Source organism: Lissotriton helveticus, chromosome 3_1 (genome assembly GCF_964261635.1).
Source record: "Lissotriton helveticus chromosome 3_1, aLisHel1.1, whole genome shotgun sequence".
Lineage (NCBI taxonomy): Eukaryota > Metazoa > Chordata > Amphibia > Caudata > Salamandridae > Lissotriton > Lissotriton helveticus.
The window spans coordinates 1,675,070,131-1,675,086,843 of NC_136061.1; the positions used below are offsets into that span (position 1 = coordinate 1,675,070,131).

The following is a 16,713-nucleotide window of genomic DNA, read 5'->3' on the forward strand; positions in this document are numbered from 1 at the left end:
CGCAGTACAAAATGCACATAGTGCTGAACTGATGAATAACATTGTGCGCAAAAAATATAAAACCACATTGGACATTCAAATGGGTTTTTCTGTCAAAACATTGCACCAGAAAGCAGGTATTTGACCGCTTTCTCAACATTGGGGTCACGACGGCAATTTTGCCGTCTCCCCCAGGGATTCAAGAATAGTCCAGGGTTATTTTCAGCCAGAGTAACAGTTACTACAAATGTACGACGATGAGGCATTATCTTATGTCCATGACATCTATCTTTCAGATGACAATAATTTGGATGTACACTTGAAAAGAGTGAACACCTTAATACTTGGGTTTGCTTCTGAAGGGTATGAATTTAATTTTAAGAAATCATGAATTGCCCACCTCAATGTCCTATTTTTAGGGTACGAGTTATCAAGTGAAGGCAAAAACCTTGCAGCAAACTTTCTTGAGAAGTGTGCGCTGCTTCAAACTCCAAAAACACTGAAAAACCTACAGTCAATTCTAGGTTTCCTGAATTTCGATAGAACTTACGTTTTGAATTACACAGAGGGGGTTAAACCTCTCTATGAACTAATCAAACCAGATTTCAAACCAACTAATTGGACTCAAGCACACACAAAAATTCTGCTTTCAGTCCAAACAGACATGTTCACTAAAAAACAGTTACAGGCACTCGAAAACGTTCGCAATCTAGTGATCCGTGTCATCCCAGGAAAATGCGGATTCACATACCTGACCTTTAATGAAGGTGAAAAGGTACCAATCGCTTACAAATCACACTTGTACACACAAGCTGAAATGAAGTTCTCATCAACAGAAAAAATTCTGACAGTGGTTCAAACTGCAGTAGCAAAAGAGAAAGCTCTCGCACAGGGTAAACGTATAATGCTCGTTACACCTGTACCTGCCTTAGAAGCAGTGACAAGAGCTAGCATTCCCAATGCAAAATCTTTACATCCGAAATGGATTCAATGGGTTAACTCTCTTGCTGCAACAGACGTTGAATACCATGTTGACACTAATTTAAAGACTCAAGAATTTCTCCAATACGAATATGAATGTCCTCTGCCGACTGAAATTCTGCCTCTGGAACATTACGGATGTATAATCTATACAGACGGATCAGCACAGCCCGCTATTTGGGGGTAAACAAGCCTATAGTGCTGCGTGCGCGATTGTTAAAGGTCGCTGGTGCGAAGGCAAATTAAGACCTATGGTCACTAAAACTCAATCACTCGGGGACTGTACAGCTCAGCGAGCTGAACTACAGGCTTTCAAGATGGCGCTTGAAAATACCAATCGCAAATTCCCCACACTAATAGTGTGCAATTCGTATTACTGCGTACAATCTTACAATGAGTATCTGCAGAACTGGGTTTAGAACGAGTTCAAAGACGCAAAAGGTGGCAAAATAAAGCATAAAATGCTTTGGGAACAAGTAGTGCTTTTACAGAAAGAACTACAAAAGACTCACGTGATTCATACACTGAGTCATCAACGTGATGGCGTTCACGTTGCAGGGAATTCATTGGCTGATGAATCCGCGAAGGCAGCTGTACAAACGGCTTCGGTAGCTGCGATTACTCGGTCAAAAACAAAAATAGACAGCGATATCATGCAAGCTGTCACTGCTTCAGTTAAAGACAGTGGTAAGACACTCCCGAAAGGCTTTCCAATAAAGTACTCATAACTGATGCAAATAATGTTCCTTTTGCTCGAATCCCTGGAGTGGGGTATAGGGCAATCCCAAACATGGAACATAGGTTAGGACTAATTGTAGCAGCACATGAAGGGCTAGCATCTACGCAGGCGGGAAATTTCCGCCACGGTGTCATTATTAAAACAGAGATACTGGTGGCCTCGCATGAGGAAACCAACTAGAAATTATATTTTAGAATGTGAAATCTGCCAGAAAATAAAAGTTTCTACAGTAAAACGTCCTGCACAGACACCCCTTCTGATTTCAGACAAACCACTAGTGTGTGTTTACCTGGACCACTGTGGTCCCTTAACTAGGGATGGCAACTATAAATATATTATGGTCGCGGTGGACTACTGCACAAGATTCATTTGGATGTGGCCCCAGCGCTCGGCTGACGCCAGAACGGTTATAAAGGATGTGCGAGTCTTTATCGGCACATACGCAATTGGCACGCTACATTCTGACCAGAGTCCTGCATTTAGCTCTAGTGCTTACAAAGAGGCCATGGTCCGCTTGGGCGTTGCATTGCGGTATTCTAGTCCCTTCCATCCTGAGGGTAATGCGGTAGTTGAAAGAAAAAAACGTGACATAAAGCAATCGATAACAGCCAAGGTATTAGGTTCGGGTGAAGGGTGGGTCAAACATCTAATAAGTGTCCAACGTAGTCTTAATAATCTGCCAAGAAATTCTCTGGGTGGAGTCACTCCGTATGAACTAATGTTTGGTACTAGAATGATTATCGGGGACCTCGATAGTCAGACTTCTGTGGTAGAACAAAAACCCTTTGATATCAAAGATCGTTTGGCTGTTTTACAGGACTTAAATGAAACAAGAAGAAGTCTGAGTAATACAATACAGAAACAAATGACCGCTGAAGAAAAACCACCTGTCCCAGCAAGACCTGTCTGGATTCCAAAGATTGGGGATCTAGTCCGAGAGAAAATTGCGGTAAAGAAGGAATTTGGGCCTTCTTATAGAAAAGCCGTACCTGTCTTGGCAATACACGGAACAAGATCAGTAGTACTACCGCCCCTTGCTGGTTAAAGGGAGAACAGAGTTGTGTCAATCGACCTGGTCAAACCACAATCATGTGGCCAATATTAAGTAGTAGGCCCAGTGGACTCCCGAGAAGTAGCAGGCGTCCAAATCTTGCTACAATCCAAGAGGTTCAAACTGAAAGCCTTATCACATTTGATAAACCTGCAGTAAGAAAAGAAGGACAATGCAACAAAGCGATGGAACTTGTGCCTCTGGATACCCAAATATCAGTTCGTCAAGGCACACCTATTTACAATGATGTGACATCTGACTACATAGATATGGAAAAAAGAGAAAAGGCTCCAGTGACTTCGAATAATCCTGAAGCTATCCCTGCAATTGACAGAACTGCTTCTGGCTATTTCATAAACTTTGATACCTTTTCAGAAGATCCCAGTGAAATTGAAGAAACGCCAGGAAAAATAAAAACATACAACGAAAAGTTAACAGAACTCTTTCATCAACTTGGAAAAACATATCTGGTTTCACCATGGGTTGAATTTTGGATTGGGTTAGGTGCATTTTTTCTCCTGCTCTGGCTCATACTTGTGTTAAGCTTGGGAAGGATAATAGATAGAAAATATAGTTCTATGGACACAGCAAGTCAGAAAATCAACTTGGTCCTGACACCTCATAAATCATCTCATCGTGAAAAAAGAGACCTGTCATCAGTGAAAATCACAGCCGTACCTATACCTGGTGGTATAGCATGGGACACTACTGACTATGACATTTATGGCCCGGTGGAACTGCTGAAGATTCTACACCAATTCAGACTTTGCATCACCCAGCACATTCAGTGATGATTGGGACTTTGAAGCTGTTAATAACATGATGTCTGAATTAGAAATGTCAGCAAAATTCACAGAACATGAATACTTACAAGGATCGTGTTTATAACAAAGGGGAGAGTTAGGGAAGTTACACAGGCTATGTGAGGTGGGAACTCCTGGTCCCCGGGATTGATATTAATAACAAAGGAGGAGTACCCCCTGTAGGAAAAGAAAGCAGAAAATTCTCTACTTATTTCTGAAGGCCTAGGTTAGCACAATGTGCCCCAACCCGTTACCGGACAATGCATGTCCTTTGAGAAGACCCCTCACTCACCAACCTAGTTGGTGACATGCTTCATCATCGGGGTCCCACCCCATAGGCCGAATGCCCATAGGGTGTGCTGCGACACCTGACTACAGTGGAGCGGGTTATTGTTTCTTTTTTATATGTGCTTAAAATTACCGTGAACAAGTGTATTAAAAAGGGCCAGTACTACTCACTTCAAGACTTTATTCCTGAGTGCCTGAACCCCTATAAAACCAGTGTGGCACCTGTGCCTAATTAGGGAGGCTTCGGTGTCTCAAAACGTGTAATGTTTTTTAAAAATAGCGAAGTGTGCTAAGTGCATATTTACAAAGAAAGAAAATAAGGTCTACATGTTTCAACCATCGTAAAAATTCTATGGTTTTCGTCAGGACCGTGGAGATTGCACGGGGTGGTACGCACACGCTAAGGTGCGCCCGACCCTCGCGCAATTTGAAGACCACAAAATTGTGATCTAGCGTAAAAGAGTGTGTCTTTTTCTCGTTCCGGAAAAAAACACTCGAAGCGATGATTGTCGCTTCATGGGCTTCTTAACTACCAAGACGGCAAATGTCCGTCACTTGCAGTATGCGGTCATCTGGCGGTAAACCTACTTGGTTACTGCTTTCGAAGCCCCGTGGAGCCCCCACTCCACGGGGCTTCGAAAGCAGTAACCAAGTAGGTTTACCGCCAGATGACCCCATACTGCAAGTGAATATATGTATATGTATACACACACACACACATTAAAATCTATATAATATTTACATACCTCTCAATTTTTGTAGTCCCTTCTTGAATATAAGCACTGTTTCGCTTGTAAATATGTTATCTCTAAAGTACTTCACTTTTAAAAAACAATCTACAACATTTTTTGAAACCTTCCCCCACACTGGTATGCTACAGTTTCCATAGCAACCTGTTTTGAAACACTATGCTGTAATAGAAAGTCAAAAGTCCATACACTTTTCAACCACAGCATACCAGCTTCCAATGTGTGGTTGAGTGCTGTTAAACATAAACGTATCCACAGTAACATAACTTGCGAAACATTGAAATGCACCAAATACAATCCTATTCGCGTTTCCAATTAAACACACTCCATTTTAAACTTTTAAACTTTTTACAGTACATAATCAAATACAACTTTTTGAAAAACCAACTGCACTTCACCACTTTAACTGTTATTCATTCTACCAATTTTCACATTCAGCTGCAGCCTTCTCCTGTGTGCTACTACACTTTCAAAGAAAATGGATTGTGGGTCACAGCTGTGCTTTATGGGAGAGAGAATATGCGAGAAATTGTGGAATGATAGAGACTTGGGTTTGCCTAATGTGAAAATTAAATGGTTGGGCCAGAGTGAATTAATCAATTGCTGCCTTTGGTTGAGAGTATTTCACATTACCAGCATCCAGACCTGTTAATAGTGCACTGTGTTGGCGATGGCCCAGGCACTCTTACTGGGTTGGGTTTGGGAATTGCATTGAAAGAGGCCTTTGGCCAATTAATAACACTTCTGACTTACACTGTCTTGCTGTACTCCAACATTTGCTAAATACAAAAATGGAAGTGGTCAAATTAATTCTGTCCACAGATGGACAAAGCCAGGAAACATGTTAATAAAGCTGCTTCCGCAATGCTCAGATACCATAGCATGGGCTCTATCTATAAGAACATTCTGTGCTTTGACATGCATGAAATCTATAGAAGTGTGGGAGTTCACTTTACAGATGAGACAACCGGGTGTTTCTCAGCAATGTGAAACTGTCCTTCCATTCCTATGTGTAACTGCAACATACTCACAATGAATACAAAGGCTCTCGTCAGAGCCACCCAATTGCTCAACAATGACAAATATTGATTTCAAATATGTTTTATTTTTGTCCGAGTTGTGACTCCACAAAACAAAAATAAAAATGTAAATGACAAGAACACATTTTAGATTTATAACTCAGAATTTACATGTATATATTTTATAATAAATGTATAAATAGTTTTGTAGCCAACTAACTGTGTGTGCAAGTGGGTGCATCAGTTTGAGTTGCTCTTTGACTAAGTACATGAGTCTCTGAGTGACTCTGTTGTGTGGTTGCAAGAACGTCTAAGTAGATCTCTAACTGGGTGCATCAGTCTTTGAGTGCGTCTGTGAGTGTGTGCATCACTGAGTGGATGTATGTGTAGCTGCATGAATGTCTACATGAATGTCAGTGAATCTGAGAGTGGGTGTGTAAGTCTTTGAGTGTGTTAATAGCTCTGTAAGTGAGTCCGTGTGTAGGTGCATAAGTCTCTGACTGGATCTATGAATGGGTGCATGAGTATCTAAGTGGATTTTGAATTGGTGTGTAGCTGTCTGAGGAGGTCCATGAGTGGGTTCATGACTCTTTAAGTGAGTCTGTGACTGGGTGTATGAGTCTCTTGAATGGGTGTATGACTTTCTGACTGAGTCCATGAGTGGATGTATGGGTCTCTGAGTTGGTCAGTGAATAGGTGCATGAGTATCTAAATGGGTCTTGAGTAGGTGTATGCCTGTCTAAGTGAGACCGTGAGTGGGTGTGTTATTCTCTAAAGTATTGTCATGCATAAAGAACGTTTTACTTTTTTTGCAGTAGTCTTGATCTCACTCAAAGGGATTGCAAAAAAAACCCAAGCAGCACATTGCTTCATGGCTGGTGGCTCTTTATCATCAGTGGCTTCCTCTCCTACTGGCACCTCCTGCTTTTGAGATTAGCTGGGCAGGTGTTCTTCCTCCTCAGTTGTCCCTGATGACTATTTATTTTTCCGAAAAACACAAAAATCTGTCAAACACTCCCTTTTTTCAATATCCCCACCAGAGCTCCAAAAGTGTTCCTATACCACAGAGAAACATTCAAGGAGGAAGAAAGAGGTGGGATTGTTTTTCCAATATTACTGAAAACTCACTCCTTCAATCGTGTCTTCCTTTCCAAATCACATAATGTGTGCACGTACCCGGGTATTCCCGATCACCGAGATTTTTAGCGACTTTGTTCTTGAGGGAGAACTTTCAAATTGTGTGTATATATATATATATATATATATATATATATATATATATATATATATATATATACAAAACAATGTTTCATGTAGTATGATAAGTGAATATCATGTGTTTTATTAAATTAAAAAAATGAAACAGACAGAATTCATTTTTTAAATTTAATAAAACACATGATAAATACATTTCCACTGGCTATCATATAAACATCAACGGTTACTCCTCTCTAACAGCAGTCACAGTGATATTTCATTATCATGTCCATAAGATTTTGGAACAAAGAAGAAGAAACCTGTTTGGACTGTGTATCTGAGACTACATGTGGTTCGGAGGATATATCTACCACAGTGATCTTTTTTTAGAATTCATTTGTATTTGTTGATTTGGTACTGTGGGGTGCGACAGTGTCTTTGTATGAATATTGCCAATTGTAAACCTAAATCTGAATATAAATTGTTTATGTGAGTATTAACCTTTGTACAATAAATAGAATTATTGTGAAAACTAAATTAAAAAGAATTAAACTATACTTCTGTAATAATTCAGCTATGAATGATTAGAGAAACAATGGTTCTCAGTTGATAACATTAAATATATGTCTTCTTCTATACTACTACACATTTTTGATAAAGCATAAGTACATCATTTAATTGATTTACAGCAATAACATGTTGTATCTATTTTTTTACTTTCAGGACTGGACAAGGGAAGTCTTCAATCAATGTCTTAGGTATAGGGAGTGGAACAGGTTTGTACATTTTAATCATTTCAATGTATTTCTTTTTCCTAAATCGTTGCTTGTTCTTTTGGCTTTGACAAGACATCACTTGAATAAGGTGTGTGGTGTGACTGTCATAACATTTAGTCTAATGTACTGTCAATGCTAGATGATAGTAATGCAAATATTCGCTGACCTGTATATGCATATTTGCCTTTCCTCAGTGACACAAGCAATTGGTGAACTTTTGTTTAGCCATATAAATGTAAACTAAATCTATGTTCATGATTTCGCATGTTACAAAACATTATACAATATGGATTGTACTATTCTAAAGTTCATGCTTTCAACCCATTTCTTGGCAATGTAAAAGGTTGGCCTGGGTTGCGAAGCGGCCGGAAAGGGCAGTGGAATCGCTGCTGTTTCAGCTATTGCCAGAAATAACGGGGCCAGGTATGGGGAAATATTGTTTCCAACAAATCATTAAAATATGTCTCCTTCAGCACAGAAAGTGGTCTGTAGATCTTTCTGATAGTTATCAGGGGGTGTTTAGTGACTCCATCGTACCTCTTGAAAATTTACAAAAGTGTTAGTAACAGTGAGCGAAAAAAAAGTTAGGTAAAATAGTGAAAAAACTGGCATAGCTAAAATAATTGCAAAAAGATCAATTAATGGACAGAATGCAGAACAATGTAATACATTCACCCCAGTACATATCCATAATTCTTTTGCTCCCCATGCAATTCCAGTTTGAACTCAGCCATATGCAAATCAGTCTTGACCCTGTACCGGGCTTACTGTGCCACTGGATTCAAGCTAGCCTGGCTGATGAGGTGTGATGCCCCGAAACCGGTCACAGGATGCTTGGTTCCTGACAGGGAGGACCTGACTTGGCAGTTTGGGCTGTACTGTTCCCATGAGGCTCAGGGCCAAGACTAATTTGCATATGGCTGGGTCGAAACTGGGGCTGCATAATGAGCAAATGAACAATGGATTTAGCCCAGATCTCTTGACTGCATTCTGTCCATCATCCATGTGTCTTTTGATAGCTATTATAGTTGACTTTGCTGTCATGCTACCAAAAAAGTATGAAGCTGTCCACCCACATTAATTTACTACCAAAAAGTCAGTTAATAATTTGTAAAAGACTTTCTATATATAAAATACTCCTCCTCCTTTTACACTGCACTCATCAATTCAAATATGTACATAATATCATAAATATGTGCTAGGTCATTGAACTATCAAGTCTAAGGAGTGGAAGAGAAAAGAGCACACAATAGTGTTAAAATAGAATTATCAAAAAGTGTGCAGCGTGAGCACAAATTTAACACAGAGAAATGAGTTCTTGTTCTTTTTTCTTTTATTCCTCGGGTATTCTAACAGCCATCACGTGTTTCGTCACTAACATGGGAAATCGTCCTGCGACTTTATCAAGGCTTTCTATTCGTTTTCCGTGGTGATAATTCCAACCCACTGTGGGGGTTTGTTTTCATAGAAGTCCGCTATCGTAGTTCTATAAATCTACAAATGAGTTCTGAAATGTCGTAGGACTCATTACACGTAGTCACGGGTCTGCTGACTTCTCCCCTTGTGTCTCTCCGAGTAGAAGGAAACATATGTTGGCTGTTAGAAGAACCGAGAAATAAAAGGAAAAAGAACAAGAACTCATTTCTCTGCGTTAAATTCGTGCTTACACTGCCCACTCTTTGATAATTTTATTATAACACTATTGTGTGCTGGGGATTTTCTCTACTGACTATTTAAGTGGCCCTGACCACTGACTTTGGGGAGATTAGTGGTTATCCTGATTAGTTGTTATCCTTACCCTGCAGCACCGAGATCAATATATTTCAAATATTGATACTTGTGCTACTCTCCTGATTGGCACCGTTTGTTCTAACAACAATACCACTGTCCCTCAGCATAAGTCTAAGGAGTATCTTAAAAAAGATATTCAAGTCTGAGTTCCCTTGTAGCTAACACATTCCTCCAATAGAAGGACTAAAATATCCAGTATGCTTAGAGGTTCCATGATGGCCTCTTTAATCAAATAGTGAACCAAGATTCAAAGCAGGGCCCTACTCTCCACCTAGTAATTGTAGTTAATAGTGTAGTTAATACACCAGTGAAAGATCTGGAATTCTCTGGGCATCAAAGTGTAAAAGAAAACATTGTGAAGTGCTTAAGAATGGAGGAAAACTCTAAGAAAAGCTGTGTGGCAGCAAAGCTTTCTGTGTTTGCTCCTGCGAGGAATTAGGCGTTTTCCCGGGTCCACCTGCCCACACTCTTTGCCCCCGTTTGGACTACTAGCTGTTGGGTTTTCAACTCTTAGAGTGTACTGAGGCCAGCTAACCCAACCTCAATGCGAGCGTTCTAGCCCCTTACAAAATGTATGTTGAATTGGACCCCCTGAAATTGCATAATCGGACTTACTGATAGGATTCTAATATATCGATCCAAGGTGACCCAGTAAATGAAAGTTAGAGGGTCTATGCAGGGCTACAGTACTGATTGTGTCCCTTTGCATGTGACAAAGTAGAAAACGGCTCCTAGCCTGCCACTACAGCCTGAAAGAGCAGTTTTAATGCTATTTCGATTGTCATTCAAACCATTGGCAAAGCCCTTAACAATACATGTGTCTGCCCTAAGGAAGGCCTATGGATCCCATACACAGGGAGCTGTATAGTTGTAAGCAGGACAAACTTTAACATATCTTAACAGTAAAACTTCAAAATTGTCAGTTTTACTGTGGGAAGATTAGTAGCTCCATTGGCTAATACAATGTTACAGACTGACATCTCAGTCTTGTTAACTTCGGAATGAGTTTACTAAAGTGGGTACTTCAAGGTATCAAGGTAATCATGGCATTAAACAAGTCTTGATGCCCAGGTCGAACTTAATATGACTTTTAAGAAAAGGCAACTTTTAAAGAGTTGCTACTCTTTTGTCCAGTTTATCTGGGGCCTTTTGCAGTTGGTGGCCAACAGACAGTCTTCTGTCCTCCTAGGGAGTCTTACGAACAACTCCCAGGCTCAGGAAAAATAAATATTTTGGCCCAAAACGCAAGCTTCAAAGCAGTAAAATGCCTTTGGTGGTCAAATGGTGATCACACTTGTGTAGTGTTGGCTCTTTGTTCAGGTTGATGGGTTGGTGGCAGAAATATAGTGGGAGAACCAGTTGCCAAGCCAGTTCTTCTGAGGGAGTGTAGCCCACAGGCAGGCACACTTTTAGGATGGGCTACCAAGCTCCTAACATTGAAGGAAGGGTTCGGACATACTGGAAATGGGAATAATAGTGCACTGTGGGATTGCTAAATGCTACACAGAACCGGAGGTCATTATAGGGTGAAAGGGATCCAAGTAGCCCATTGACTAGTGACCATAGCATATCCTAGGGCACTGTTTGGGCATAAATATGGCACCCTTGGCACCCTGAACCTTAGACCACATCTGGATTGGAGCGAGTACCAAAGAAGGACTGCTTTGCCTACTTCTGTACCAGGCAAAAGAGGATGAACCTTCCAATGCACTTAACCTGCTGGTCCTTGGGCTACTGAAGAGAGCACTGTGCCTTTGGTGCCTGGCCCAAGGAAAAGTTACTCCTTAGTGCTAGAACAAAGTTGAGACTCCAAGGGTCAGTCAGTGCAGCACCAGGGCCACAAGAGCTGAAGTCAGTAGGCAATTGCAAGGAATTGCAGCTGATCAGTGACCTGCAGCCAAGAAAATCCCCACTCCAAACTCAAACATTACACCCATGTTTGCCAAAGACAGGCTCTAGCCCTCACTAAAGCATAGAGCAAGACCCACTTTGATCGAAGATCAGCAACCCAGATGTTACTGGACTTCTACTGGTTTGAAGTGGGCTTCAAGGGACTCCGACTCTTGTGGCCAAAGTCACTCCACATTACCTGTGGACTGAGAAATAACCCCAGGAAGACCCCTGTCAACCACACAGCAATAAGAGTTTCTGTCAGCATTCTAAGCATTCTGCATCCCCAGCATCAGGACCACTTAATTGAAGTCTATGGTGGTCTTGATGTAAAGCGTGTACTAGGGACTGCTTTGGTGATCAGGTACTTGTCCTAATACTCCTGACCGTCTTCCTGTTGGAATTGGTTTTCCAGTCTGGACTGAAGTAGCCAAACACAACTCACTCAATCTTTTCAAAAGTTTACAAACTTTATGGTTACCACATCGTGTTTGACCTTTGGACTAAAAAGTAAGGGTAGGTGGAATTCTCAGTGTTTTGTTCCATGGAATTCCACCTAGTTACATGAAAAATCCATAATATTCTGAAGAGTTCCGATAATGGGCAGAATTAGCATGTCGCACTGCTCGCACTGATTTTTAGAGCTGGGAGCTTGTCCTGAGTTGAAAAATCAGGGTGAATGGCATTACATTGAGCACCAGAGTGTGCTGCTTCTCGTGTTCGTTTTGCTGCTACCCTAGTCGATTTTTTCACTCAAGCAGCATCTTTCTAACCGCGAACGGTCGTGATTGCCCGCTTTGGGGAACTTGGGCCAGGTGCCCTTTTAGCAAACAAAAATTGCCAAATCTTGCTCACGCTCGCCAACTTACCATAGGTGAGCAGTATGCAAGTAAAAAACTCTGCCACAAGGTGGTTTGTGGAATTTGGCTTGAATGCCATGTTACATGCGTATTGTAGAGTTGCCAAAACAAAGCCAATGCCACCGGCGGAGTGGAAATTATCGCCCACCCCTACTGAAAATCTGAAATGTATGTTTTCCTAAAAAATCTATATCTCCAGAATCCTCTAGTGAATATTGCTCGTCTTGCTGTCTCCAACTTTATACAAATATACCTATCTTTGTAAGTTAGTGTCAGATTTCTTTTGTGTTTTGTGACTTTCTTATTTCGTTGTTTGGTGCTTCCTAATACTTTAAACTAATTCCTTTGTTTAAGCCTTGCTTCTCAAAGCCACAGCTACCCAGGGTTGGGCTACAGGTTTTAAAAATGAGCCTGCGTGGACCCAACATTGTTTCATGAGTCTACTACATGGTAAAGTTGCATAACCATACCATATGATACGTCACAATCCTCACAGCTCTAAAGTGTCATGTCACTACAATACCATCAAACCAAGGCAGTAGTTCTGGTATAAGTCTGTTGTATTACTCTCAATGTTCACATATAAACATATCAGTGAATATTTAGTCCATAGCAGTATCCTATCATCCTAGTAAAATTCTCTGTTGAGGTCCATGAAATCAGTACACCTGCGCCAGAACATTACATAGATGGTGACGCGTCCCTCCATAAAGTTTACTTGCCTGCAGTGACCCACTTGGTGTACATTGTGTTACCTATAACAAGAAAGGAGATGATCTAATTGGTGCTGTTAAACAGGCCCTATTGTGACCAGATACAATCCACTTTTGTTACTAGGAGGTTGAGGACTGTTGATGCGGGCTTAGTTACTCTAATTATGGGAAGCAATGGTCATCCCACTCTTCAGGATTTTTAGCAAAAATATCAAAAGTGAGACTGTGAATTACTGCACCTCCCCCTTGACAATAAAACAGCAAGCTAAAAGATCAATATTGTTGATGAAACAAAACTTGGTCTCTAATTTCAAGGAGTCCTAATAGATTGTCATCAAGTGACCCATCAATTGATATGGGGTATTATGAGGTGCTCTAACAAAATTAAATCTCCTGGACCTTTTGTTCAATGCTGTTTGGTTGTTAAAAAGGCTCTCAATCACAAAATCTGATCTGAACCTTTGCAACCGCTAAATAGCTTTTGGGTATGTTCAAACCCCAAATTGCAATTAGTAACTCGTTACCAAATAGCAAAAAAGGTTTGCCACTACATAGCAAACTGAAAAAGGAAAAGGACATCTTTATGGTGCTGAGTCTCTGCTGTGCTGGTGCCCCCCCCCCCTCCCCCAGGGTGGACGACGGTGAGGACCCAGGAGGGCCTTAGGGTGGAGGGCCCTGAAGTGTTTGGCTGTTAGTTGTCTTATGTACTCTACTTACCTGGCACCCCACTGGGCTGACATGAGGGAGAGTGTGGCCTGCTCTGGAGGAGCTGTCACAACCGCTGGTTCTGGCTGGCGCTAGAGGGTAGCCCCTTTGAGTCCCTGAACTTAGAATTAGCTCCATCTCTCACAACAGCATCACACTTGACAGACTTTATGATCAGCAGCCGCACAAGCTACATCCCGTCTGCTGCCATGTGGAGCCTTTGACCTTCCTCAACCTTAGATAAGTGTCCACTACCTCATTTTCACCTTGTGCACAGATGAGACGCTAGATTCTGGAAGACCTGATGCTTCAATCGCCATCTCCGTTTTTGAAGCCCTGTTTGCTTCCCTGCAAAAGGATCTCCAGACCATAAAATAGAGCTCTCTTTTTATCTCAAGGAGGTTTGTCAAGACATAGACAGCCTTGGAGACAGTCTCGACACTCACAGATGACGAATCGAGCCGAAACAAGGAAATTGATCAACTTCAGCAGGAAGTCCTTCACCTTCAAAACCAACAATTAGACCTGCAAGCCCATGTGGATGATTTGGAGAATACGTTGCGTCATAATGACATCCTTATTAGGGGCATCCCATCGGGTATGGAGGGGTCAGACATCACCTAATTGTTGACTGAACTTTTTTGCTTGATTCTTGAAGCAGCTCCAGACACTGAAATCAAATTAGATTGCACCCATCGAGTGAGCTCTAAAAGTTCAGTTCCGATACCCCCAGCTGACATCTTTATATGTATGCATGAGTTCCTGCGGAAAGAACCTATCCTCCGAATGGCTCGAGATGAACACCTAATACAGTTCCAAGGATATAATCTGATTCTTCATAAAGACCTTTAGGGCCTCCCTTCCTGTCACTATCCACCTAATCAACCGGCATATCATATTCCTGGAGACTCCCCTTTAGACTAGTCTTCTGACTCAATCGGAAACTTCATTAGCTTTGCTCACTTGAAGAGGCATGTCAACTATTGGACATAAAAAATGTCTTCCCGGAGCAGTCTTGCAATGGCCAGCATGATCAAGGAAACCGTAGAACCTACAGATGGAGAACCAGAGACTATGTCTTAAGAGAGTCAGGCACTCCTGGTTACAATCACTGGATATTCATCCGACTTGGCGGCGACACAAAGCAGACCACGTCCTTTCTTTCCTTCTCTGGTCCTCTTTTCCTCTTCTTTCTTTCTCTGCACTCTTGACGACTGGCCAGGGTGGGGGCGGGGAAAAGGAGTACTGGCCACTGTACACCCGTTTTTTTAAATTCCATAGCGTGTTGAGTCCTGGACATTGACACTGTTCACAATGTTTCTACAACTGCGTCTTTGTTTACCCATTGGGTTGTTTACTCCTTTGTTTTGTTGGGACCCAGCTATGGGCTCTCTCACGACACTCTGTGCTTCAGACATGTTGCTTAAAGCACCCCACAGAGGTACCTCTGTAGCTCACAACCCCCCTTGAGCAGATGACAGGTGATCTGATGATTCTCACCCTCAATATTAAGAGTCAAAATAATCCCACTAAAATGCAGTCTATCCCTTCATACTTGGAGCATTCTGGGGCTCATATTTCTCTTCTTCATGAAATGCACCTTCTTACCAGTGGTACTCACAGAGTCCAATCCAAAGCTTTTCCTCAACTCCTTTTAAAGGAAGGTAGGTCCCAAACAGGCCAAAATTAAAGGTAGATTGCTAGCTTATACAGTGATAGTGGGCTCTTGTGCTTTCACCTTAGGCACTGTGGCCCTCATCCTTCTAGACCTCTCTGCAGCCTTCAACACCGTTTCCCACCGCAGGCTCAAAGCCAGACTCCACAACACAGAGATACAAGGAGTCGCCCTCGACTGGATCCAATCTTTTCTCTCTGGCAGAACCCAGAGGATCAGGCTCCCTCCCTTCCTCTCCGAACTCACCGATATCAACTGCGGAGTGCCCCAAGGATCATCGCTCAGCCCCACGCTCTTCAACATCTACATGTCCCCCCTCGCCGCCATCGTCAGACAGCATGGGCTCAGCATAGTATCCTACGCCGATGACACCCAGCTCTTCCTCCCACTCATGAAGTATCCCAAAGACACCAGACTCTGCTTCCATGAAGGAATGAAGAATGTCACAGCCTGGATGAAAGACAGCTGTCTAAAGCTCAACTCAGAGAAGGCAGAGGTTCTCATCCTCGGACCCTGCACCTCTGCCTGGGACAACACCCTCAGGAACCCACCCACCCCTACTGACCACGCTCAAAACCTCAGCATCATCCTCAACTCCTCCCTCTCCATGAACTGCCAGATCAACGCCGTTGCTTCCACCAGCTTTAATTGCCTGTGCATCCTCCACAAGACCTTCAAATGGATCCCCCCCCAACTGCCCAACTGCAGAAGTACCCTTACCCATGTGTTCATAACTAGCAGACTCGACTGCGGCAAAGCCCTATACGCCGGAATCGACAGAACCTTTCTACACAAGCTCCAAACCTTACAGAACGCCGCCGCAAATCTCGTATTTGGGACACCGCGTCACACATAACCCAACACCTACAAGACCTCCCCTGGCTCCCCATTGACAAGAGGGTCACCTTCAAACTCCTCACCCACACCTACAAATCCTTCAACAACATCGGACCCAAATACCTTAAAGAGAGAGTTTGCTTCCACGTACCCAAGAGGAATCTCGATTCCGCCGACAACAGAGGTCCTCCGCAGAAACAGAGCAGATGGGAGAGCTTTCTCGTACTTCACAGCCAAGACCTGGGACAACCTCCCTCTGAATATCAGATGCCCCTGCACAAGTTTAGGAAGGACCTAAAGATCTGGCTCTTCAACTGATTGGGAGCTGCTCCCCCCCAGTGCCCTGAGACCCTCACGGGTGAGTAGTGCGTTCTACAAACCCCTGATTGATTGGTCGGCACCATTTATGCCCCTAATGAAAGACAGGAACTCTTTTCCGATGAGCAGTGACAGAGGTGGTGAATACCCCAGATCAGCTGGTTATACTGGTAGGGGACCTGAATTTAGTTTGTGACACTGCGCTAGAAATGTCAGCCCAGTGTCATGGACAAATGGGACGTACAATCTGGACTACACATTTTATTCCCATGCACACATAACATATGCTAGCTTAGACTTTTTTTTTGCTCACCTGAGGTCACTTCCATAGGCTTGGCCTCT

General features: G+C 42.4%; 1 pseudogene; it reads left to right on the top strand.

Moving 5' to 3' along the window:
* Positions 1 to 16,713, top strand: part of LOC144825089 (histamine N-methyltransferase A-like) — a 340,611-nt pseudogene that overhangs the window by 86,427 nt on the left and 237,471 nt on the right.